Raw genomic sequence first — 26,632 nt, 5'->3', positions numbered from 1 at the left:
AGGATCATTTCATTAAAGTCTTCCCGGGATAATGAGAATTCAAGTGTTTGTCAGTTGCAGAGTAATAAGCCGCTCATGTGCGTGTAGTTCTCCTCCCTTCCGGGTATTGTGAGATATTCTTCCCGAGTTGTTTAATTTTTGTGACCTCAGAAGTGGAAACCCTGTTTATGACTAAAAGACCAGGTGCTCAAGGCAATACAATTCAACAAAGATTTTCGATCTACAATTTAATGCTGATAGAAATGAATATCACATCGAAGGGTATTTTTCAAATCACTGCCAAAATGACCTACAAAACAGGGCTCTGCCATTCTTTATTTTTTATTCAGGTTCATGAAAAGACATAAATAAGACTTTGTTCCCAGTACTGACAAAAATATTCGTCTGCACTGAAGATCTTCGTGAATGCATTTTGAACTACCATTCGATTTGATTTTAAGCCTTTCAAGAGAACCATTAAACTCCACTGCTATGCTTCCTTGCGTTGGTGCAAAGCAAATACTGCAGACCGTGCGTTTAATGATTTTCCTTTTCAAGTGCAGTAACTCACAGGTAGAATGTATTAACAACATGACATTGTAGGACTTGCAGAAAAAGGAAACACGTAAACAAATAAATCACAAGTTGTCGTAGGACGGTTATATTTCCTCTCTGCCACATTTGTCACGTTTCTATTAAATTATTGCACGCACCACCTTAAACATACATCCTTTGAAGGAAATGTTTAATTTCGAGGCAACATGCTAATTATTTCCAGCAGTATTGTGAAGGCATGGCAAAGAAAAAAAACACGTTGAGGGAAAACGTTTTTTAATAATTATTATTAATGCACTGAACAGTGCATCAAAAATATGTTTTTATTAAATAAACAAACATCTGAGAAATTTGAGGTCTGATTGGACCTTTTTGTCTCAATCCTATTTTGGGGAAGCAAAAGATCAGGGAAACATGGGATGTAGAAATCCGGCTTTATTACGTGCAACAGCCTTTTTTAGCAGGGGAGTCAAAACCGGTTTTGGGGTTTTCGGTTCAGGTGGGGATCAGGTGCACCAAAAACCGCTTGAACCGGTTACAGTTCAATCGGTTCAAAATGCATTATATAAGATGGTGTTTGGTTAAACACGTGCGGAAAACTGGTTTAGACGCGGATATTTGCTCAAAATAAGCAAAATGAAGACCTGCTGTGTAGCTTACATTGCAGGCCATACGGAAGGTCTTTGTTCTGCTAATTGTTTAAATTTTTTTTGCAAATGTGCGATGTTTATTGCAACACATTTGCTTCAAACGCACCTCTCTCTCTCAGTGTTGCAACTTGCAAGAAACGGTGAGATGGGAGACGCAACGACGAAGGGAGATATGAAAGCAAAAGGGGAGCTGCAGATACGAACGGATATTCAGTGGCGATATTCAATGGCACAGGATATGTAAAGACAAGCGAATATGTAAAAACATACGAAGATGCAAAGGAAAGGGGAGATGAAAAGACAAACAGTAAAATGGAAATTAAAAATGTAAAACAATTGCAGAAATGTCTTTCTTTTAAGGAGGGAACTGCAGCGTTTCCCCACATGCTAAATCAGTAAAACAGAAATGAAAGTATATTTGAGAAGTGCTGGGCAATGCGTCTTTGCTCTGTTTTATTGCTTATCGTCTTTGTATTTTTTTTGCAAGCGCTAAAAGACAGTACAGGATTGTTTGAATGTTTATAGAGTATAGTGTCATGAATGCTGCAGTTAACCACGTGAACATGAACGTTTTCACGGTTGAATTTCACAACTTTGAGCATTCATCCCCCCGTTTTATTTATGCATGTGTGTATCTACGTGTAACTATTAGATGTTTATGTCGCTCTGTCTCAGTGTTGTAGCCCTCTCACCTTCGGCCCTTGTGTTGCAGAATCACGTGGGGCTCTGCACCGAAGACGTTCCACCGAGTGACTGACGGACCACGGTCAGTGTTGCCCTGTGGCGTCATTGGCTTCGGCATTGCAGCCCTTTTCAACTTACTGCCACACATATTGCACAGCGCAACATTTATTTTGAACCGTTGTTTTGGGAGGGGGAGGGTAGGGCGATTCTGACACCAAGAAAAAAACGATTTTAAAAAATCGGTTCTTCGGTTCAGTTTTCGGTTTGCTTTTGAGCAACATTTTTTTCCGGCAGTATCAAAACGATAGCTGGCAATTACCAAGTTTAAATAAAAATGGATTACGTTTGTAAAGCTGCAGACAAATAGCCATAGCAATGTATTTCGTAGACTTGGCTTTTCAGAGCCTTCATTTACAAAGCGTTATCTAACCGGACTTCATTTTGAAGGACATAAAAGGAGAGGTTCCATGAAGGCATCAACCACAACTCAAGAACGATGAGAAAAGTGGGCTTGTGCAGGACACATCGCTAGCAAGGAACGATGGCTGGGAGCCAATAGGAGACAATGTGCCCGAGCGGACGTCTACCTTGGAGATGGATAATAGAATAATGGAGGAAGAATGATTGATATATTTATAGACACCGTCTAATCATTTGTAGCTTCCACAGTCAACAATGTGAATAACCTAGCTGATATTGCCAGAGTTTAACAAAATATACAACTTTACAAATGAAATATATTCTTTGGGTCTTTCGGTAAAGTCACGCAGATAGGTTGAAAGAAAATAACTAAAAACGACGACGTTTCGATCACAACACAAGCGATCGTCATCAGGAGGAAAAAAAGATGAAAGCTGCTGAAGCAGACTGTTTTTAAAGGTTTAAAATGGGTGTAGCCCAAGGGTCATAAACGAAGTGGGCGGGGCTAGTGATGTTAATGTGAGAAATTAGCATGTTAATGTGACATCAGAGGGCAGCCTCGCGGAAGTGGCTATGTTAACGTGAGAGATTAGCATGTAAATGTGAGAGATTAGCATGCTAATGTGAGAGATTAGCATGTTAATGTGAGAGATTAGCATGGTAACGTGAGAGATTAGCATGTTAACGTGAGAGATTAGCATGTTAATGTGAGAGATTAGTATGTTAATGTGAGAGATTCGTATGTTAATGTGAGAGATTAGTATGTTAATGTGAGAGATTAGCATGTTAACGTGAGAGATTAGCATGTTAATGTGAGAGATTAGTATGTTAATGTGAGAGATTAGCATGTTATTGTGAGAGATTAGCATGTCATTGTGAGAGATTAGTATGTTAACGTGAGAGATTAGCATGTTAATGTGAGAGATTAGCATGTTAATGTGAGAGATTAGCATTCATAATAAAGGTTTTTGGGTTAGATCGCGTTTATTTATAAATGTGTCGTAACCCTCCACCACCCGACATGGCCAATCAGCAAAAAAAGTGTCACGTTGACAAAAGACAAATAATTCACTACTTTAGCCCACCGGTGTGTTGAAGAGTGAATCCACAACATTTACAGTTTGAGTACGCCGTTTCCCTGGTAAATACATCCAGCATCATCGGGCAATTCGCCAGAATGGTAAAGCCCTCGCTTGCTCCCGGTTTTATATAGAGCAGCAGGGTGACGTCATCACTTAACTCATATCAGGTGCAGTGATTAGAGGCGGAGGGGGGGTATTGTAATTATATAATCGATTAGTAATCAGTAGCTTTAGAAGACTTTATGTGATGTGTTATTTTAACTGCGTTTGGTATTACCTTTGAATCTCTGCACCTTTTGAGGAACGCCAGTGAACATTCTAATCTCTCACATTAACATGCTAATCTCTCACATTAACATACTAATCTCTCACATTAACATACTAAGCTCTCACAATAACATACTAATCTCTCACATTAACATACTAATCTCTCACATTAACATGCTAATCTCTCACATTGACATGAAAATTTCTCACATTAACATAACTAGCCCCGCCCACTTCGTTTATGACCCTTGGGCTACACCCATTTTAAACCTTTAAAACAGTCTGCCTCAGCAGCTTTCCACTTTTATCCTCCTGATGACGATCGCTTGTGTTGTGATTGAAACGTCGTAGTTTTTTTGTTATTTTCTTTCAACCTATCTACGTGACTTTACCGAAAGACCCAAAGAATATGAATTCCTGCAGTCACGAAAGCTTTAAGTCAAGATTTACAAATAAAATAATTAAACATCATGGTCACCAATACCTGTACACATAAACAATCCCATTCAATTTGGCTTTGCACTTAATTGAGCTAAATTCCAACTCGGAAAATGTTAACATAGGTTTTGACTACCATGCGATGAACAGTACGATAGTATCATATGCAGAGTGGGTGGAAAAGTGTTGCCTTATAATGTGGACCAGAGGAAATTTGAAGGGGCCTCGGAGGGAAGTCTGTGATATACGGTTCTGTGAGCCGTTGTTGAACACGAATAGTTACACTTCTCTGGAATAAATTTCGATTTAAAGCTTTCGTGACTGCAAGGATTCATCTTCTTTGGTTCTTTCGGTAAAGTCACGTAGAATGTGAATAAAATAATAAAATAACACAATAAACAACACAAGCGGCCTTCATCAGGCCGCTTGTGTTGTGGCCGAAACGTCGTGAGAATATTATTGTGTTATTTTATTTTATCAATTTATTATTTTATTCTCATTCTCTGGAATAGATGAACATTGATGTTACGTGATGTGGATAATGCAACTGGCATAAATTAGAGGGACATGAAAATAAAAAAACCCTGTTATATAATGTAATTACTTGAATGTTTACTACATGGGCAGCTTTTACAGTAGTTTCATTAAAATCCTCATGTTATGCAAAATGTTTATTGAGCATGGCTAGGTGCGTCTGTGGTTAGGTGCACATACGTGTCAGCGGTGGCCAAATGACTCAGAGGGCCAGATCATTGAAGTGGCATCAATAAGATCTCAGGTTTCAATCCGGGCAGCCACCCATGATTAAACTGGTTTCTCAAGCGTAATTAATTGATGGTATTACCATGGTCACAATGACTGCACACACACACACACGCTCTCAACACAAACAAGGTGGCTTATTTTAGCACCGTAGGTTCTATTGACATGTGATGAACAATATTTGGAGATTGCATAAATAGCATTGATAAAGATGTCTGAAGTGACTTCAGTTTTTCTGGGGCAGCATCTTCTGAAGCAATTCTCTCACACAGGAATATGCACTGCCAGCTGATATGACACCAATCGCACAATTGGAACATAATTGGAGAACAAATGCAAAACATTATTTTGAATATGTATTTAGCTAACCCGTTCAGCTTTACAATGACAGTTGAAAATACATTAAAGTACCCAACTTTACAGATTAACCACTCTGCATCATTTATTTTTCGTTGTGGCAATAAATGATTTTTTTTAAACCTGCAGAGGTTTTTAACAGCCCTGAGAAGGAGCCAAGGAAACCAAAATCACGAGTCCACTGCGGCAGTCAATACACCTCAGCAACTGCTTATTGATTTTGGGGTACAAATGCCCATTGTGTAAGATACCAACACCTCTACACAATGTCTATTTGCAGCCATACATAATCTACTGGTGAAAGAGCAAAGCAATGTCAATTCAACTTATCTGGTTCACGTGCCGTATGCAATGTGCAAAGGTAAAGGGGCAGCGCTGCAATGTTTTTCGCACACCATAGCTGGCGGAATGCCCTCCGTGAGAGGGCGCTCTAGAGTGCCTCCCTCCCCCTGGAAGGTGTTTGGTCTACTTTATCACATTGGCCAGGTGTCTTAGAAGAGGTGGGTGTAAGCCACACTTTACCCAACCACACGTGACTTGCCGATCGACTGTGGTGCAACTGTCACCTGATGAGGCTAGTAGTTACAATTGACGGCGAAACGTCGTACTCGAATTGTAAATGTTGTGGGTTTACTTTCCAACACACCGGTGTGCTGAACTGGTAACGAAAGGGCACCTTTTTGTTTACATGACAACCCTTTAATGGCTGGCTGGTGGTGGTGGTGGTAGGGGGTTTAACAACACACTGATATTTACGCGATCTAACCCAAAAAAACAACTCTGAAAATTGTAATATTGGTCGCGAAAGCCTGCCACGTGTTCAACTGTGGTTTGACCATTGAAACAACTTGCCCGTTGTTTCAACTGGCGCGCCGGGAGATGGCTTCGAGCTTGGTGCCCTCTGCATCGCTTGTTCATCGTGCTGCTGCGAACCACGGAAAGCATCCGCCACATACTGATGTACTGGACTGTTTTCACGTGGCATATTAAAAAAAAAAGCGGGTGACTTTCATGATAAGAAGGTTGCCACTATATATAGTTTCAGTACTTGTTGAGAAGTCCAAGAAAATAAAAATCATTCAAGTGTCTAATGTACAAGACATTCACCATTAATTCCGCCTGTAAAGTAATTCAATCGGAAGATAAATAAATGGCATTGTCCGTGGTATGAACGTGCTTCGGGCACAACAATAAACCGTGCAGCCATCAAATTTGAAGAAGAAGAAAAAAAAACGACTCCAAAAAGATCTCTCATTGATTTTCCACACAGACCCAGACATTCTGCACCCACAAAAGACCTTTGTTTAGGCATCCGCGCAGCCTTTATCCCCTAGGCACTCGGAATGGCAGACGTGGCACAAACAGCAGCCTCGCTTCTGCGCGTTGTACACACTCTGGGACCAAACAAATACCGAGGACGGGGTTCGGGCTGCTGCGAGCAGGAGACAGACGGGGCCCGGTATCCTTGTCCAAGGCTTGGCTTGGAGGTGCCCACAGACACTCTGTCCACCGGACCGTTTTCTCATATTGCACACTATGTTCAACCATCACACTGAAAATCACAACACTTCTCTTCCTACTGCTTTTCTCACTTTGGAATCCCCTCCCATCATCTTTACCCCCCCCAAAAAAAATATATTGTTTTTCTATTAATAACCTTGCTCAATGTAAGAAATAAATATGAACTCTTATCTATTCAGTCTTCAACGGTGCCATTTGTTGCTGGCCCCTTAGCATTTTGGACATTTGCAATTCCATCTCATCTATTCCCCCCCCCCCCACCAAGTTCTTATATTAGCTTTGCTTATATTCTTAGCTCTTTCGGTAAAGTCACGTTGAAGGGAAACAATAAAATAATAAAATATATATAAAACAATAAAAAATTCTCACGACGTTTCGACCATAACGAAACGTCGTGAGAATTTTTTTATTTTTTTATATATATATTATTATTTTATTGTTTCCCTTCAACGTGACTTTACCGAAAGAGCTAAGAATATGAATTACTGCTGTCACGAAAGCTTTAAATCAAAATTTAGCTTTGCTTAATTCATTAAACTTAATTGCCTCTTATCTATCGCACCTTCAATGGGGCTGTTTATTAAGTTGCCGCCCATCTGCTGCTCTGGGGGGGCCTTCGGGCCTGTGCTCACAGCGACCACGATAAAAAATAAATATATATGTATGCCAATATCAATAACAACATCACGGTGGAGAAAAGAGCGCAGTGTGTGAGCGCATGGTACAGTGCAGAGGCTCAGGGACAGACATCCCCTTGTGTCAGCACCCTCACCGACGCCGCGTGCATGCCTGCGGGATGACTCTGATGCAAGACGCCTCGCGTACCTGGAAAGTTATTTGAAATCTTTTGATTTTAGCTGGTATTTAAAAAAAAAAGATTTATCCTGACAGCTTTTCATAAACATGGGCGGGGGGGTAAGTAAAGAAAAATGAGGTGACGATGTTGTAAATGTGCGTATTTCTCTATATGTAAGTTGTTGGGGGTTTTTTATCATTCGTATTGTCCAATGGCAGTAGACCACTGCCGATTTACGTTCTGAAAGTCTTCTCCGTTTATACTAAAAGCACTAATGGACATATCGCAATAACGTGTCAAAACATGCCACTGCATAAATAACAAAACACTCCACACATTTTTAAGTAACACTGCCCTACAAAATATAACATATAATAGGTGACATTTCGGGTTATTGCCCATTTTCATAACATGTAATAAATAGCACAGTGAAAATAAGATGAAAAACATAAATATGCCCACGTAATTCATTGACAGATGAGTATTGAGGCAGTGTTCATTTCCAGTTTACAGCCCGAGGCCAGTGGTGGAAGTTAAATCTAAACTTTAAATATTACCAGGTAAGGCCCACTGAGCTATATAGTTCTCATTCAAAAGTGACCTGGTCACAAATGATAGCTCAACAAAGTGTCTCTTCATGTGGAAATGTATTGCAGCCAAATACTCTAAACGCATGCTTATAAATGTGGGGGGGGAACTGGAAGAACCGGAGAAAAATCCACGAGACCACGGAGAGAACATGCAAACTCCAAATATACAGGTGTCAGGGTCGTGTTTGAACCCATGACCTCCTGTATACCAGGCGAGGTAGTTAATATCTCGTTACCATGGTGAGATGTTCGTATTGCGGGGCAGGTCTACAATTACTACAGGTGCCCCCACAAAGTTCTACTATTTTATCGCCCAAAGATGATAGGCTGTCAACCCCCCCCCCCCCCCCCACTTCTAGATTTGAAGCTTTCGTGACTGCAAGGATCCATACTCTTTGGTTCTATCACTCCAGCGCAGTCTTCGAGACAGTCTGGTCCCTTCACCTGATGAAGGCCGCTTGTGTTGTGGCCGAAACGTCGTGATTTTTGTTGTTTTATTTTTTACCTACGTGACTTTACCGAATAGAACCAAAGAGTATGAACCCCCCGCCCCCCCATCAGGATTTGAACTTGCAACCTTACAACTGCGAGCCACTTGCTCTCCCGCCCGCTAAGCCACCAGACCTACATAAATGGTCGACAACAAACAAGGTACAAACAATACCATTATTGCAACAACAACACGTGAGACTAAAAAATAATTGGCGAATAAAGAGAAAATACATAAATAAATAAAAACGGTTTGGCAGAAAATCCATTGCTTAATCCAATGAGGCATTGAAAGTGGCAACGGGTGCCTTTTGCTGCACCAGCTAGCAGCCGATGAGTTTGGATGAACGGATAGAACGACCTGGGTCTGGAAAGCATTGTCCCATTTCTTGCCGCTGGCGCCGGGTGTCTCATTATCAACAGCACGCCCCCAGGGTTTCCCATTCTCTGCCAGGCCAGCCAAATGCACCCTTCCCTCCTCCTTCGCGTATGCTGCTGCTGCTTTACTGCAAGGTCATCGGTATTAAAGGTTTGCCAAGCACATCACACTGATAACTGGCATAAACAAAAATCACGTAAGAGTGACCCAATTTACACAGGACCAGGGAGAAGGTGCAGAAAGCTCAGATCAATCACAGCGCCAACCTCCAAGATGTACATTTCTTTATTACTTTTTCGACAGCCGATTTTTCAACTTCCCCACAAAATTAGGGCAGTTATGATTATTTTTCCAGAGTCTGTATGCGCCTCGCACAATCTTTCCAGCCCAAATGGATCGAAGTGAATACGTTCAGGCTTGCTAATTCTCTACATGGTCTACGCTGCTGGGAGCTACGGTATACTGTGAAACTATTGTTAACACCACCCTAACACCAGTTATCAGAACTGGTGTTGGGGTGGTGTTAGTGGTGGATCCTCTTATCCAAGTTGATCTGTGCCAAGATGGAGCGATGAAATCAGCATGATGAAGTGTGGTCGCACAACCACCAAGACTCAATATGGCCTCGTGAGGCCTTCATGCAGCAGCAGATTTACAATTGGTCTGTGCATTATTATGATCAATACCCACTTTTTCACTAATTATGTTGACATTTTCTTACATGTTAAGTCTCCGAAAGAACAAAATTGGCTGACAAGTGAGTGCACTAGAGAACACCTCCCTCTATTGATATGCAAACACGTGTCCGAATCCAACATCGGTTCTGTCTAAATGTACATCACTACCTGCCCGCACAAGTTCAGACGTCAACCAAGCAAGTGTAAAAACGATACGCAGGGAACTTTCAGGAGCCCCTTTAAAAAGTATGTGACGAATGAAAAACAATGTCATAAAAATGTAGGTGGAGGCTTGGATTGCGAATCAAGAGTTTTTACCCGTAAGCATGTCAACACTTCGTGACAGTTAAAATGCCCACTGCTCTTTTCGCTGGAACTAAGTTAGGGGTTGAAAAAGTCCAACAGAGAATGACTAGCTAGAGGAGTCCATTCGTAGGATCAGACTCATAGCCATGGAATTAGGGAAGAAATGGTACAAAGCTCCCTTGACAGCATGAACCATTTCCTTTCCATATTGAGTCAGAGAGGAAAATACTTATCATTTGAGGTCTGCTCAATGTAAGTCAGCAAACATATTTATCTTACTTTATATGAGAAGCGCTCAAAATATCTTGAAATAAGAATACTGTGGAAACATTCTAGGATGAGTTTGAAGCCATACCCGTATGTATCAATCACATTTACACGAGTTTAATAGACCCTTGGGTTAGGTAGCCAGATGGCACAGTGGTCAGATTATTGAGCCAGCACTGCAAAGATCCGGGGTTTGAATGTAGGCAGCTGTCCATGATTGAACCGGGTTCTCAGGTGTAGCCAGGTGATGGTCTCAGCCAAGCCACAAATAAAACTCCACAACCATTTTTTTAATTGGACAACCATCTCATTGGACATCTCTGAGATTGAAAGATCTTGGGTTGACTGTCACGCAACAATCTCACAGAATAAAATGTGGGAAAGTGCAACTCATATAGTGTAATGGATTAAACGGCCACTTCAAGGATTTTTTAGAAGTCCTCTAAAAATATCTTGCAGCCATCATCTGAATAAATGGAGCACAGTGCTCTGCAAGATTTCCCAATGGCTTCTTCATTTTATGACATCATGCAGATAGCACAATGGATTAAATCACGAAAAAGGCTTTCATAAAGAAGAAAAAATCCCTTAATATATTTGAGTACTGTATAATGAAAATTATAGCAAACTGGTCACGTAAATGTGTGTATAATTTCATATTATATTCTGTCCCTCATCGGACTGTAACCAGCTATGTTAAGAGTTGCCTTGCTCTAAGACATACTCCCCTGATCGGCAGTTATTGTTTTGTCAGTAGCAGTAGGCAATTGAACAAATTTGGGCACAAAACTACAACCACACGGATAAGCAGCAGGCCTCTGTGTTTACGCTTCCAAGATAATTAATCAGCGGGCCGAGGTTAAATTCAACGTAGGGTGCCACTAACCCTTTGGCAAAAGTGTGGTGACTGATTCGCCACCCAGAATCCAAGCATTGTATCAATGTGCTGTACATATACGCACAATCTACTTAGCTTAAAATACCTCTTGGTAAAATGAGCACCACCTGGTATGGTGAAGCACTTCATAGGAAGGCAGGGGTGGTTTTCTTCTAAATAAACTACCCCCCTCCACCATCATCAGCAGCTGTCATCTATCCACTGCTGGATGAACGCCTCCCCACATTGTCGCTAACACCAACGGTCCTGAAAAGCCATCATCCATCTCGCTCCTGCGCACGTGCTCCATCTCTACAAAAACAATCCAGGATGTCTTCCCGCCTTTGGTTACCATTCCCATCGCCAGTCCCCATCAATTGGCTCTCATTCCTTACAGCGATGTGGCCTGCCCAGGCCAGCTTACCCTCCTTAATCGTCAACAAAATGTCTTAAATTTGAATTTGGTCTCTGATGTACGTGTCCCTCTTTGTGTCTTTCAGTGTAATTCCCAGCATGCACCTCTTCATTCCTCTTAGTATACTTTTCATATTTTGTTATTTTGTTTCCTCTGCACATCTCATGGCAGGTAAGAGAAAAGAGAAAAACATCGTTATGTTGATTCTTATTCTTGGTTCTTTCGGTAAAGTCACGTAGAAGGGAAATAATAAAATAATAAAGTCATGAAAGCTTTAAAACGAAATGCTGATTCTTCACTTTCAAGTTCAGTTTTCCAAAGAAAATCTTCAACATGCTTTCATATTTCAGAATTTTTATTCAGATCTGCCATTTCACAATTTCCCGAGATATGCAATATCCAGCCAGGTGGCAGAGCAGTAGAGCAGGCCGCTTGCAATCAGAATTACAATCCTAGTTTGGGGGTTCAATCAGCCCACCATCCTTCCGGCTGTCAAGAAAACATCTTGATAAAATCAACAACGGGTTTCCTATGGATAAACGCCACCTTGTCAGAGAACTGTGGAATTTACACCACTGGCTTAGGGCTGTAATCAGAAGATGAGCACCGCCTCAAGGCACATATGAGCATGAAGTCACTTTGACGAGATATGCCATAGCGATATACAATTATCAATCGTGCTACAGGACTAAACAATGCTGATGAGCAGCACCCAAGATACAGTACATGGGCAGACTAACTTGGTGTCGGTGTTGGTTGGCTGGCTGTTCCTGCTGCCTGTGGATGAGACACAGTTGGCAAAGCCAGGGTTGGGTGCCCTCAGCTGTGCAGAGATGGGCAGTGCACTCAGCACCAGCGTGCACACACGTACATATTCCCTGCCCTTGATGCCGGTTTGCCAGTGGGGCTTCCCAGAGTATGATCGCCTATTTCTGCTCCTGTCAAAAGTTCGAACAATTTGCCCCCAAAAAAATCGAAACTAAATTATTTTATTGCACACCACACTGTGGCAAATGTGGCTTGAGTGGTGGTGAGATCGTTAGCATGCTGGATTATGAACCAGATGTCCTGAGTTCTATTCACGGCCACAGCTAAATAATAATACTTACATTTTATATAGCTTAATTCATGCCGTCAGCATCCAACAATGCTGTACATAATAATATATGAGGACCAAATCCCATATACAGCCGCTAACAAGCCAAATCAAAAATGAATAAACAAATTAATGGACACCAAAACAAAATGCACAAACAACAAGATATTTGTTCTTGTTGTTTGTGCTTTTTGTTTTGATGGCAAATTAATATCAGAACCAGCCCTGCCCTCTCCCGTCCACCACCCACCTCCCACACTTCATCAACCCGCAGTGATCAGCGTGGTGAAGTATGGTGTAAAAAAAAACATGAATGACAGGGCATTCAGAGGCCTTCATCTGTTGTTGGTGGCTTTAGAAAAGCTTGCATTTATGTATTATGTATTTTGTTTCGGCAGAAACATTTACAAATGGCAGGTCCATGGAGTATTTCTATGCAGAAGAGAAAGTGTTTACAAGCTAGACTGCACTGCTCATACACGATGCTGATGTACAGAGGTCTGCCGCATAAATGCATGCTCAGGATAGTTAGCGACCAAGTTTACAAACTGCTTGGGAGAACTCCCTAATAGCATTATTTGTAACGTACACCGCTGCAGCAGCTTAATCAAAATGATGGGCGTAAATGTATTCTTTATTACAGATGGCTCCGTGTTATTGCAGGTCGAAATGCCACACTTTAATGGCTGTATTTTGGGCAGAACTGATCAAGGTTATCGTGCACAATGAATGCTAAACAACTGCATGGACATGAAATATCACACACCGCCAAAAAATGTAAATTCACTGCTGCAACTTTAACCTCGTGTCATCGAATTTCAAAACAAAGTTTGAGGAGAACAAAGTATTATTTAAACATTTATTAGCAAATTGGCTACGAAGTTCAACATTCACGTATACAGACATTAATTAGCAATGGGCAAATTACATAAATCCCCCCTCTTATTTTCACCTATATGTATGAGTACAGCACAGACATCTGGCCAATGTGGAAGAGTAGGCCAAATGCCCTCTAGACTCTAGAGGGAACTCTCGAGGCCCTACCGTCTGCACACGTGTAAGACATAAATGTGTATACTGTGTACATGGGAATACTCTGTATGTGAATAGTAAAGACAGTTCAGAAATGCATAATTTATTCATACACTGAGAATGTACACAGTAGATTTGAAATACACACCGATGCAAATACATTTACCGTAATAGGATTACAGATATATTCCAATTATTACGGTACATTAAATATTATAGGCATTAATAATAAGATACCATGCATTTCCATAATCTTATCTCTGTTGTTCAATTATTCAGTGCAACAAAAATGTAATATAGCGGTGCATTCCTCCCCCACCCCCTAATAAAGGGAAAATGGAAGTGGTTTTACAACCGGTAATCATTTCCCTAAAGGAGTAGGTGATCGCATCTCAATCGGCATCACAAGTGCAACTGATTTAAACAACATGACATCACACATCTCTCTCTCTCTCCTGCCTTGGACGAACCAAACAGAAACCTAGGAAAATGCGCACTTAATAAGACACAAAGGGTAACGACACGAAAAATCTGTATATTTTAACTTGAGATGGACAGTTCATTACAACCAGCTGAAAACACACGTGGATGAAACATTTATTATTGTTTTAATAAAAGTGTAAATGTTGAACTACAGGTATTTATTTTTAAATAAGTGTTTAATTTGTGCTTAACCCTCCACATCATTTATAAAACAAATCACATTAGGATAAAATAAAATATCTGTAAACATCACTGTCTAAAATTCATTAAATATACTCCCCACAATGTTTTGCTTCGGCATCATCAAGGCAAAAATGTTCATAGAATATTATACATCGAGTACCACTCCCAAGCGCTTGGACGATGTCTTCCTTTCCCAACTTCCCAACAGTGGAGGGTTGGGAGGGGCATTCTTTCTGGAGCTTTGTCCTAACACCTCTAACTGAAGTTAAGCCCTAGATATCATTACATCTATTGACACGTAGTTAAATAGGATTCTTCCTTTGCAATAATGTCCTGTGTACTCACAGCACACTGCAGCAAATGGTTCTTGCCAAGCTCTCACAGTCACTGTTTCCCCTCTGCACAATCAGCCCACTACAATTCCATTTTATGAAACAGGAACTCATCAGGATGCAATACAGTACAGTCTTTAGCGAGGATAACTTGGGCAGAGAACATTATATATCCATTTTTTTAATAATTTATTTGCAGATTTCTAAATCACGATTTCAAATATGACACAAGCACCCTATATTCTCCTCTTCCAAACCAATTCAAGGGTTGTGTGCACTTTACAGAATACAGCACACTGGGTAATAACTGCACTGTAACTGGGTGAGTGATGGTGCAGCGGTTCGTACACTGTGCCATAAACCCCGGAACCTTCGTTTAATTCTTGGCTGTGGCTACCACCAGTGGCGAGTGATATTCAAACCGGCCTAGGCGCTCCCCTTTCACCAAACCAGCCATGACAAGAATGGAGATTTATGGACAAATGACCCCCACGAGCGACGTGGCACGGGGGGGGCCTTCATCCTTACAGTTAAAAGACAAAGTGCTGTAAAATTATTATTATTATCTCAACAATACTGGTACTGGGCATGCCCACCCCTAAAATTGAACTATCAACTGTTTGTTAGATTTTGATAAACACTCTTGCTATCCAGTCACGATGTTTACATGATTGATAAGTTGGACATACATATCACCGGGACTATTAAAAAAGGGAATTGGCTACTTTGACCGTGAGAAAGGTGTGACAAGGCGATGGTCCGACGAGGAATACTTCGATCTGAACACCGTTTTCACGCAACTTGTTTTGCTGCCCGTACTCGACACACAATTTACACTCCGAGGCTTTTTTTCTTCATGTGCAGCCAAGTGGCTTTGCTTCGCAGTGCCACCCTCGGCCCTGCATGAAATGTAGCCCTTTGGTGTACGTACATATGTTGAACTTCTTTCGCGCCGTACGTAGCCAACAGTGCTCACCGGTGTTCCTGAAATGGTGCGTGAAATCATCGACCAGAAAAGGCGAACTGTTTTCAGCAACAAACCACAACAACATGAGATTACTAGATCACTGAAGTTGAGTTAGATCGCTTCAGTTAAAGTGTGTCGCTTACCCTCAGCCACCCAACACAGGCAATTAATAAGAGTTGTCACGTGAACCAACGTGCCAATGCATTACTGCTTCAGCACACTGGTGTGTTGGAGAGCGATCTGCAACCTTTAACAATAGGAACACTCTCCAACACACCGGTGGTGCTACTGATGATGAAGCAGAATCTTTTCGCATGTCTGTACACGTGACAACTTTATTAATTGGGTGTGTCGAGTGGAAGGGGGCGTACGACACAACATTTTACTTACGCGATCCGACTCAAAACTCAATAATTAATCAAAATAAACGGTCGCAAAAACGCACGTGTGTTAAATTTAGAGATCGCTAGAACTATTACTTTTGTAAGTATGGTACGTCCCAGGGAATATATACAATGACTGTGTTTAATGATAATGATGTTGTTTCGGGGTTACGCTGGTATTTAGGGATGCCTTTCAAAAAAATCAGTCCACGAAATTGGAAAAGACAGCAAAGAGTGCACAGCACTTCCCGTCACTCTGTGGTTGCGGCCACTCGAATCGTGGCCCACTTACGCACCAATAAAAAAAAAGAATGACACGCCACGTACCAGATGTATTGCCAAAGATTTTAACATGACCACAGAACATTGCTTACAGGATGAAAAAGATGTCATAAAATGAATCACTACCTTTTGTTCCCTTTGGTGTGGATATCAGATTAATGCTTTACGATGGATGCGCAAGTGATATGCAGTAGCATCAAGTGATAGTACGCACAATCATTTTGTACAACATTTTAGGTTTCTTATATCTCTACTGTGTATAATCCAGCATACACAAAAATAATGCAAGTGCATGGCAACTAAGTGTCTATCACTACGAGAGAAAGGGGCAACCTTGGATTAAGTCCAACATTCGTCCAAACCAGTTAACAATCACGGTCGAACTCAGCCATAAGCAAAACTGATCTATGTGCCCCACTGAATGACTGCTCTGTAAATCGGCGAGACCAGGGCACTGCCACATTTTGGAAATTGGGATGTCCTATGCTCGAATGGTTTTCTGTGGTTATCTCTTGGATTTATCTCTCCTGTACCTCCTCGGATTCGTGTATGTTGACACTCGTCAATTGTCCCGGTGTGTCTACTCAGTACTGAACCTGCTGTTCTTGCAGTGCTGTGTCTTTAAGAGCTCCATCATTATCAGCATTAATCAACATTCGTCACCTTTCTGAAGGGAGAAAAACAGAGATGTAAAAACACCATGATTTTTGGTCCAATATATTCTAGGTGTCTCTTAGCTATATATAAATATTTGGGGGTGTCCAGGCACCTGCACAACATCCACAGTGGCTGCACCCCTGTCAGGAAAGTTTGGGATCAACCAGAGCTGTATCTTTAGCCCATTATTATTAGGTTCGATTCACACTGCTCAAAAGATCATTCACCACTTCAATCTGATTGTATGGGCCTCAGTGAATGCTTACATCCTCTATTTTGTGCCCAACCTTCCAGAGCAGTGATTCACATCCAAGTAAGGCCACCACACGAGTTGATAGGGTCATTGAGGATAGCAGTAAGATAGCACAACCAATATATACATTAATAATATAACTTGGGTTCATAACGCATCTCAGTTTGACCAAAGGGATATGAAGAGGGGGTGTGCAGTAATTGAGGGGTAAAATGCACCATCTTCGAGATGGAATAGACACAATTGTTATTCAGTGAGTGAAAATTAAGACATTTAGTTCAGAGACTGTTATATTATGGCACCTTATAAACACCCACGGACACTGTGAAGAAAACTACTCATTACTTTTTTAATTGTTGACCACCCAATCCACACCGTGGCACTGCGGAATTTCACATCGCAAATATATCTCAATATGAAGTGCAAACATCGTCTCAGACGTTTGGGATGAAGGATAAAACCCAAGGTTGAGGACCATTTCAAGTAATGTGTGAATATTTAATTGGCATCCAAGTATTTTGGCATTCAGCCCATTCATATAGCAGGCTGTCAGGGCAGGTATAGTTTGCCAGAAGGGGGCGATGTTGCCCCGTGGTTTTACCCAATGAAGTTATTTGCATGGATTTTTTTTATTTTGTAAATATGGAAGCTGCCCTCAGGTGACGCATTTCTCACTCTTTTTCGAATGACGTCAAAGAAATCCCGAGTCCTGGCCTGACTAGCCCCGGGGAATGAGTGGCAGCCGGGGTAGCTCATTTGATGTTCGCATAGGGGGCCAAAAACGCCCTTAAGTTGATTTCGACTGTGACTCACCCCTCGGGTGGGTTGATTCCATTACTGATTTTAAACAAGCTGATAATTAAGGCGAGGGTTAGGAAAACAGTCATCGATGCTTAAACCGTGCAACATTTACTAAGATTGGTGTCTGAGCGAACAAAAAAATACTTCAAAAGGGGCTGAATATTTTTAATTGTCAATTTTAACCACAATTCCTACAAAAAAAAAACTGTTTATTGTGTTATACAATGTTGACACGATTTCTAATAAATTCAACTCATCAAAAAAGTAGTTTCACAAGCACTGCTTTGCGGAGTTAATTGTGCATCATGTCTACATAATTAGTATCAACAGTTATTCACTTTAGCATCTTCATAAGTGGATGTACGTTCAAATTTTTAAATAATGAGAAGATAAATATCAACGGTATACATGAATTGGTTTCATCAAATTGGAATGCTTACCTAGCCCATGTATAATTCATAGCTGTTTAACTATTTATCAACAAAGCCATATGGCCACAAGCCTTTATTGCACACGCTTGTACAACAGGTCCGCTGAATTTCAATGCTCTGCAAGGCAAACTTCTCAAGGGGCTGACATTTAAATCTATATTTGAAGCTTTTGTGACTGCAAGGATTCATACTCTTTGTTTTTTTTTTCGGTAAAGTCACGTAGGTAAAATAAAAATAAAAGAAAACAATTAAATCACGACGTTTCGGAGGCAACACAAGCTTCCGTCTTCAGGTGGAACAGTCACAGCAAGATCACTGCATCAAGTGATACATCAAGTGATGCAGCGATCTTGCTGTGACATCAAGTGATGCAGCGATCTTGCTGTGACTGTTCCACCTGAAGACGGAAGCTTGTGTTGCCTCCGAAACGTCGTGATTAAATTGTTTTCTTTTATTTGTCTTTTACCTACGTGACTTTACCGAAAAAAAACAAAGAGTATGGGCTGACATTTGTTTTTCGTATTCAACTACATTTAAAAAAGTGCATAATTTTGTTCAGCTAAGTTATCAAATAATGGCCGTGCTGATTACTATAGGACTTGTGTTGACATAAAATTGCAGGCTGTGGGCATGAGAAAACCACTTGCGTAGCTCTTTGCATTTGTGTTATCTATTGCTCCAATGTCTTTTTGCGTTGCATAGTGTGTTTTTCAGCAGTATATCCAACATTTGGACATCATAAAAAAGCTTCCAACACGTGGAGCGAAACTTCGGACATCATGCCGAATAACACGTGGTTACAACATACTTCACAGTGTTGTCTTTTAGACAGTTAAAATATTTTTTTATTTATTTAAAGCTTTCGTGACTGCAGGGATTCATATTCTTGGTTCTTTCGGTAAAGTCACGTAGAAGGGAAACAATAAAATAATTATTATTTTAGGGAAACAATAAAATAATTATTATTTTATTGTTTCCCTTCTACGTGACGTTACCGAAAGAACCAAGAAATAGTTAAAATATTGTCAACAACATACATGAAAAAAATTCAAATATTAGCATAATTTATATATTTTCATTTGATAAACTAATTACGTATGTATTATATTTACATCTTAAGCAAGCCAAAAGGTGCACATTTATGTCCACAGAATGACACAAGATTTCCCGAGAGATTTATATTTAGGAAAAACTCACGTACACACATAAGGCCATCTCTGCATCCCCAAGGGACTGCTGACTAACCCCCATCTGTCCCACTTCCGGCCCTCTTTGCCACGAAAATGGACCACAACACATGTTGATGCTCTCTGAGGGGCAGTAAAATTAAAGGTGGCTCGTATATATTTTTTCCCCATGATGATTGGGCCTTACAATCGGTAGTCCATCAAGGCAAGTCTGTTTAAAGATGCTTTATCATCACTATTCGTGGCACAGCCACGTTTAGTCCACCCCCTTCTCATGGCAAGGTGGCGAGGATTGATACAAGCAATACTGTTTCAATTCAGCTTCGGATTATTTTATTGACAAGTCAGATAAAGTTTTCTATGACATATGGTTCCGAAACATGATCGTGAACAAAAAATAAATTGAACAGACATTGAAAAGTGTACTCAAAAACATGGAGAGATGCATGCTTGGAATTAGACCGAGAAATGGAAAGAATAACACGTGGATTAGAAAACATATGCAGTTGAATGATGTTATTCACCTCAAATTAGCACGGCTGACTACATACAGTGCAAAATAAGTGTGAATAACAGTCAAGCGGGCTTGGGCAGGGCACATCAATCGTAGGAAAGATAGCCAAATGGCCAAGAATAATGACAGAGTGCACACCTAAGGTAATGGGACGCATCTGAGAAGAGGGCCACTCAGGAGATGTAGCAATGAAATCATCTCGTGCACATGCGCAAGGTGGATGGCTGTATAGCAGGTTCATGAGAGCCAGAGGAGGTTTTGGAATGCCATCGTCGACCATGGCTGAAGACGATGGTGATAAATGAAAGATACGGAAAAACACATTTACATTTATGTCTGCATGCAGGTTGCACATACCAACACCGGCTATAATAATGTAATGGAAGGATTTGGGTGCGCCTCCTGCATGCAATGGGGCCACGTTGACAGCGATGTTTAGGCTCATTTAAAATTATATAAAACAATCCAGTACTTTTAGCGCCAAAAATTACCTGACAAATCAAATGGAATAACAGTTATTTTTTCATTTAAAGCTTTCGTGACTGCAGGGATTCATATTCTTGGTTCTTTCGGTAAAGTCACGTAGAAGGGAAACAATAAATAATAAAAATATAAAACAATAAAATGATGATGATCGCTTATGTTGCAGTCGTAACGTCGTGATAATTGTATTGTTTTATATTTTTTTTATTTTATTGTTTCCCTTCTACGTGACTTTACCGAAAGAACCAAGAATATAGTTATTTTTTAATTGATAAGATGTATATGTATAGTTTAAACACAAATCTTTATTTTTTTAATTACAAAAAATGTGAATTCATACACTGGCTTAAGGGATAGTTCATATAAAGCAAGTCTTTTTTAATGTGGTGTAGTATTTTATGTTCTGGTGAAGTTCACTCCACTTGCGGGGAAGTAACCATCATTGTCAGCCTTGATCACTCCACTGCTGGATGAAAGCTTCCCAAAACCGTCACAACAAACTATCCAGCATCTAGAACATGAACCGATCTTATTGCTACATCTGCTCAGTGGACGTCCTCTCAGACACGTTCCATTCCTGGGCTGCCACTCCATTATTATTCAGGACCATCATCCATCATCCCTTCTCCAGCAACACATTCTGCCCAAGCCCACTTACCGAAGGTGATACTGATGGTGTTATATTGGGTTATGGGTTCCCATTGATTCACCAGCAAATCGCATCTAGACTTCCCCTAAGCTTACAGTAATCTAATTATAAATACAGATGGCACAATAAGGCTGTTATTTGGATGCTTTGCTGTTTTAAACAAAAGCTCTGCATTGACTTGAAACCCCATGCCATGCCGCGTGCCAAGAGGCTCATTGTTTAACTCAACACCCTTTTAAAAACGAATTTTCAAGAACACTGTTATGAAGATACTATTAAAACATTCACACATCAATCAACCATTTAAAGTGATTCTAGTAACTCAACTCTGCTGCTACTGCAAAGCTGCCTCTGAGTGCACCCCTCTGTATAGCATGTCCAGATGCATTTTCCTCTACCACAAACTTTAGGAGTGGAATTTGATACACCCATGGCGGCATGATAAAAAAAAATTCACGAAACATTTTTTTGAAAGTTTCAATAAAGTCCGGCGTAAAATAAATAAGGAATTACTAATGTATTACTCTGTGCGGGCATACACCAGGGCATTATAATACACGAGTAACGTAAATGAGAGCTCATCTTGTCCACAACCCAGACACACACACACTGTTACAAAAATAAATACAAAGATCACCCGTATAGCCTTAACAGCCTGTTGGGGCAAGTGCTGTTAGCGAGCACCTATGAATGAAGGCTGGCACGGCCAGCACCACGCCCGGCCGCCTTTGTCTCCCTAGTGGCGATGTTTACACACTGCACCAGGTACTCATTTGAGGCTGAGTTGACCTCCGGGAGACCCAAAACAGGTTCAGATAATCATCTCTGGCGTTGGCCGTGAGCGGGAATCGAACTTGAGTCACCGGATTTTTAGCGCAGCGAGCTAACCACTGCACTCCTGCTCCCCATACAAACACACGTGAACAGATAAACCAACAAACACACACGTGTACAATTTAATAAAACTACTCTCCCCCATATACTTTCAGGACTATTTTTACGTTTGTGTAGTAGCCTGTAATTAATGCAATAATTAACCTCCTTTACATGAAAATGTACAGTTAAATATTGCGGTTCTGCACATTTAGCCCCATATTTATCGTTCCATGTGCGTGTCCAAGTGACTATAGTATGTTTTATGTCACCGAATCTGAGCGAGTGTAACCTTCTCACCTTCAACCCTATGCGTTGACCGCGTGCAGAATCGCGTGGCTCTGCGTGAGATGAGGCTTAGGGTTTTGCAGTCTTTTCAGCCATTAAAGCTGCAAAGTGCAATGTTTGTTGATGAAACCAGCTGTAAACGGGTAATTGCACCCACATTTATTTGGGGTTTTTTTTTACTCTGGAACAGAGAAAACATATATATTGGTTTTCACTCTTGACAAAAAAATATCGGTTAAAACCGGTTCTTCGCTGCGGTTTTCGATTCGGTTTGATTCCCTAGCATGCTGACGAGCTTAAAAAAAAACAAATATATATTAATCGATGCGTCGTTACACCCCTCGCAATTATGCCGTGTTCAAGGTTTGCATTCGGAACAAAATCTTTTTAAACGCCACCGAAGGCGCAGACTGCGTGGTGGTTGGGTGGGGGGGGCCCAACGCTCTTCGCTCGGCGGTCCGCCACGAGCACCGCCAGCCACTCTGGAGGCCCACACGTGGGAAGCGGCAATAAACAGTGGAAAACCAATTTCATTTCGCCAAGTCAGCAGGACACTCAGCGGCACGTTTTTTTTTTTAAAAAAAAATTTCCCCGTGAACATAATTAGAGCGCCACACCTCAGCAACCGCGCCTCCGCGTCGCACAAGTGAATGCATTATTATTATTTAGGATGCACGCCGCTTCTCTTACTGCTTACCATGTCTCTTATGTTGTACTGTAGACGACATTGCCTCGCTTCCCCCAAGCTGTCGCCACCTCATAGTGTGCGTATTTTACAAAAGAGGAACATCTTCTTTGGTTCTTACCGAAAGAGCCAAAGAAGATGAATCATTGCAGTCACGAAAGCTTTAAATCGAAAGAGGAATATTTTTTGGGTCTGCTGTAATATATTTATGCCTTCGCATGTAATGTTTGTTAATGATGATGGCGGTAAAGTATTTTCAGCATGGAGACTATGTCCTGTGATAACATATTTAATGTGTGTATTTCACGTTACAGTGTACACATTTCCGTATGACTATATTTGTCATTGCATACATACACGCACGCAGTATTCCTCTGTAGAGACCGCGACACAGATATCAAAATCAAATGCATCATGATGAATACATTAAGATGAATGAAAATCGCTCATTGTAATGTCTTAACACAAGTGGAAATATACAGTGTCCACATAAAAAAAACACACACAATTCCTCTACTCTAAAGTATTAGGAAACACAAATGACGTAATATATCCGGGAATACCAATAATGGTTACACATAAACATTTCTCGACTGCGCAGCGCGAGAGGGGTTTTCCAGCCCTTACAGGAATGTCCAGAGGTATGGGTTATCTGCCATTTCTCACAACTCCAAGTCACACACCGGTCAGCATCATGTCAATGGTTATTAATGGCCTGATTGCAGCCCCAAACTCTCCACTGCCATATCGCAAAGACCGCGGTGTGCTGTGTAACTCATTGAGCAGTAAGTCACCTGCAGACAGCCGTGCAGAGATTGCTCGGTGGGGAAGACAAATGGATCACGAGCATTCAGTGCGCCGACCCCACTAACACATGGCATGGTTCAGGCTGGGGTTACGGGACAACATTGGGTAGCCTTGGCTTCCTGGAATTGTTTTGAATTCACGCCGCTCGGCTACAGACGCAGCAGCGATCCGCAAGCACGCTTTGTGCTTAGACGCAGCAGTGGCACTTGGCGTCAATCCGCGGCCTTCATTAAATATTTAAAGAAGAGATGCCCTTCAGATGAATTTGAGCATAAAGGTACACAAAAACCCCCTAGTATCACCCCTCACTGGTAGATACAAGCTTTTGCTTAGTGCGAAACAGCTGAATGCAGTACACATTTGCGTGAAATCAACTCCGGATCGGTTGACCCATTGTTCACAAAGTCTTTACAAACAACAATCGTGGAGTTGCCTGGATTTGGGGTAAACATTTCTTCTGTGAGAAAGCTTTCTTTCCAGGTGGGTGAACAAGAGAGAGCTGACAGGAAAGACCGCAGAAATTGAGGTCTGCTCCTATCAGTGACACCTGATTGAATTTAGTTTTTTCACAAGGCAAACGTGTCAAAGGGAATTCGTCCAAAGGCACCTCTATTATTCCAGTCCGTGCCCCAACGCTTTGCCGGCGGCGGGACTTGTGTGTGGAGAGAGATGAAATGCTATAAACTTTACAATCCCTGCCTATCAAGACAGCCAGAACAAACAGACCCTTCTGTAAAAAAATAGACCGCAAACCTGCACTGTTCCACGAGTTAAGAAAATTAAATTAACAAGTGCGTTTAATAAAAAAAACTTCCCAGAAAACTTTAAAGCATCACGAAGTACTGTGAAGTGATGGATTAGTGAAGAATGTGTAGGAGTAAACATACTATACTATGCATTGTATAAGAAACATAGATAGGCAGCAAGTTAACCATGAGACCATATTTATAATTGTTCTCAATTACTCATGAAAACTAACCTTTCAAAAGGCCATACTTTATGATTAAATGCTGAAAGTCTTAAAACTCGTAATTAGATAAACACGTGGCAGAATTATGTTCCATTACGAGCTTAATTCAACGCTGGCCTTTAGGACATTTCCCCTCAATTAGGACGATGGCCCAGTAAACAAATTAGTGTAAATAATGCACTGTAAATGCATGTCACTATAATCGCAAAGCATGATATTTAATCCCGTAATCAGGTTAACACGAGAAGGTTTAATATTGTGTGTGGGGGGGGGGGGGTCATTGTTATTTCATAACGTTTAATTCCACTCTGAGGTTTCGCTTTCAAGATAAATAAATATTTATCCTTGCCAAATTCAAATTACGTCTCTGCTGATAAATAATACAGATAGAGTGTACGTTCAAACTGGAGCATAACACACTATTGTGCATCTTATATTTTCACATCTCAATGAAAACACTTTTCATTAGGAGTTAAAAGCTCAAAGTGCGCTGCATACAACCGCAGTGTGAAATTCACGGACCAGAAATAATACTTCACCGCCTTGAACAATGCTGCTATTATTATTAATGTGTTTTTTGGCTACATCAATTAATGGCATGCATGCAAACCTTTTGGTGAAATTCCAGCAGGCGCATAAAACAGTGGCAACCAGTGTGCGAGTATGTCATTCTCTCCATTGTATTAGGCTCACTATTCATTTCACCTCAAGGTGACCACAATGGTTACGTGACACAGTCTGTATTGAAAGGGACTAATAAAATGACCCCCGCCTTCACCGCTGCCTTTTAGACCCTTTATAATAATAATTCATGTATGATTCATACGCAATGGGCTATTACTGATTAAAACTGTGCATTGCCGCTGTGTGCTTCAGGTTCGGCCAGTAGTTGGCAGCAGGAGGCACCCTCTGCGTGAAACATCGCTGCATGCAAGCCATTGGCAGGGTGTGGATCCTGAGCAACATGTACAGCCAATGTGTGGACTTTTCAACGGAACCTGCCTCACCATTGTAGAAATGTAACAGTTATTATGCCATCGTTAGGTAAAGGTGCAACTCTGGGATTGATTGTTCACACCACTTTCTGGCTGAAGGCCCTGAACTAGAATGTTGATTGTTCACACCACTTTCTGGCTGAAGGGCCTCAACTAGAGGGAGCTGCTCTCCAGGAAGCATCTCGAGAGGGTATTTTGCCTACTCTTCCACGCTGACCAGACATCTTTTGGAGGATTGTGCCCACGCCTTAAGGGCCGTCCATAAATGACGTCACGCGATTTTGGACGATTTTTGACCCCCCCGCCCTCGTCACGCGGCGTCATAAAAAGTCAGACCCCCCCCCCCTCAAATATTACGTCACAAAGCTCTGCCCCCCCCCCCAAATAAAGCATGCTTGAAATCGCGTTAAACTATTGTCACTGTAATGCGTATTTAATGTGCCGCTGCACTCTGATGTAGGACAAAACATTTATCAAAAAGTCTATTTAATTAAGTAGAACGTGTTGTCTATATTTATTTAAATTTGCGCATTTTGATGTGACGTCACATTTCTCAAACCCCCCCCCCCCTTGTCACACATCGTCACAAATGTCTGACCCCCCCCCCCCCTAGGTGCGTGACGTCATTTATGGACGGCCCCTTACCTCACCGCATGTGACCTGCCGATTGACTAACTATACCGTAGTGCGTTCCCTTTGGTAATACTATTGTTAATACAGGCGCCTCTTTATTTCTTGGTACAGCTTATTAATGAGGGAAATTTTGGGAC

General features: G+C 41.2%; 1 protein-coding gene and 1 long non-coding RNA gene across 2 annotated transcripts in view; one reads left to right on the top strand and one right to left on the bottom strand.

Moving 5' to 3' along the window:
• LOC116939958 (neuron navigator 2) overlaps positions 1–26,632 on the bottom strand; it is a 271,136-nt gene that overhangs the window by 204,396 nt on the left and 40,108 nt on the right. The window lies entirely within an intron of this gene.
• On the top strand, positions 1,085–26,233 carry LOC142924024 (uncharacterized). Its single transcript, XR_012941160.1, has 3 exons — positions 1,085–1,324; positions 1,897–1,950; positions 25,744–26,233. It is a non-coding gene; the product is annotated as an uncharacterized LOC142924024 (long non-coding RNA).

Source organism: Petromyzon marinus, chromosome 7 (assembly GCF_048934315.1).
Source record: "Petromyzon marinus isolate PM22_M1 ecotype Great Lakes invasive population chromosome 7, UKy_Petmar_22M1.pri1.0, whole genome shotgun sequence".
Classification (NCBI taxonomy): domain Eukaryota; kingdom Metazoa; phylum Chordata; class Hyperoartia; order Petromyzontiformes; family Petromyzontidae; genus Petromyzon; species Petromyzon marinus.
This window is presented reverse-complemented; position numbering and strand designations above follow the sequence as displayed.